We start from the raw sequence: 1796 nt of genomic DNA, 5'->3' as shown, positions 1-1796 counted from the left end.
AGAGAGAATACTACGTACTACCACGACGTACGTAACGAAGAAAATAATAATATATATATATATATATATATATATATATATATATATATATATATATATACTTGGTGGGGCGGAGTGCGGACTGACGGCTGTGGCCACAGGCCAGCCACAGTCCCGCAGACCCCCAGGCTAACCTTAATAAGTGAGACGTGCTCGAGGTAAACGTTGAATTTTTAACGGTAGCTTTTTGTTTTTTTTAAATAAAAGTTATAACCTTTATTTGGGACAAATCAATTATCAATTTTTTCAAATGTGCACTCGATAAGGATAATAGCCAATCAGAATCTACAACTAATTGACTTGACATTTGGCAATACCCACATTTTGAGTGTATCACTTTGTTAACCTTTGTCTCCTCGAAGTACCTGGTCCGTATTGTCAATGATGCGCACAACAAACAACTATAAAGTATCTAAGACATTTCTCCAAGTATATGCTACATATTCACGTACACTTTGCACATATTACCAGCTCTAAAGGCGTTGAGCCGCTCAGAGAAGCTTCTGAACGCGCACATAACAAAATCAATGTTATTTATAAGTTGTGGGCTATTTAAGAAAGTGGCGGGGGTATTGATATGTGCGCACTAAAAACAAACAAGACAAATATCTGACACCATCTTGACCTGTAAAATGCACCTATAATATATCAGACTGTACCCATCAACTATAAACGTTAACTTTTTATGGAAAGTTATAACGTTTAACCTATTGAGGTTAGCCCACAGGCCACAGCCCAAGAAGGGTAAACAACAGACACTATTTACGTTTTGAGTACAACCTCTAGAGAATTTCGATGTTGTCGTAAACTGTGCGGGTACCAACGGGGTTCGCTTGATTCTTCGATTTATAATCAATTTTAAAATAAAACACACTTTTTTACGTCGTTTATTCTTGTGTTCATTTCTGTATTATTTATTATTTTGTTTGTTTCAGTTTTTTATGAAAAACCCAAAAACAAAACAAAATAGACATTCCAGAAACCATTTTTGTTTGGATCTGTAGACTGTAGTACATAGACCAATTTTAATAGCTGTCATGCTACGATAAAGGGAATTCTGTCCAACTAAAAGCACGAAACCGCCCATCTTTTGGCAAAATATAGCTGGCGCTTTTAGAGTGTTCTGTTTTAGGGTGGGCACTGGGCAGTGGACACTGGACAGTAATAACGTTTGAAATGTAGTACGTTTTACGTTAACGCATCGATTTGAAAGCGTGTTTACGACTTTACGTAAAATACGAATAGAAGTCTGTCTACGTTAACTTAGTACGCAGATCGTAGGGCTCTAGTTCATGAATCATGACTGTCATGTTCATCTGAACTAATACCAGCTCAATCGATGAATTTGCTCTGGAATGATTTATGTGGTGATCTCACTGATTAGAGTGATTGGACATATCCTTCTAAAAATTGAAACAGATTTGACTGATGAGTCGTGACTCAGTGGTTCGTGCGTGCATAGGGAAGAACAGTTTTTTGGTTTTTTTTAAATAGTTTGGCGTTTAGAGATTCAGAGTTGCAGACATCAGAGAGTGCACTGTGCAGTGGCAGTTCACTGTGCAGTATTTTCTATTTACATGCAAATGTAGTCAGTTGCTGACTTGCAATTGCTGGCCTCCACTCCAGTCATGAGTTGCGCCATTATAAATCTATAAACAAATGAGGACAACTATAGCCTCCCAAATAGAACAGGAAGCTACAGAAAAACTAAAAAGATTTATTCCAATAGGGCAATTACCAATGCAATTATCCAATCA

Source organism: Sphaeroforma arctica (assembly GCF_001186125.1).
Source record: "Sphaeroforma arctica JP610 unplaced genomic scaffold supercont1.1330, whole genome shotgun sequence".
Taxonomy (NCBI): Eukaryota; class Ichthyosporea; order Ichthyophonida; genus Sphaeroforma; species Sphaeroforma arctica.
The sequence above is the reverse complement of the archived record's forward strand: the minus strand, read 5'-3'. Positions refer to the sequence as shown.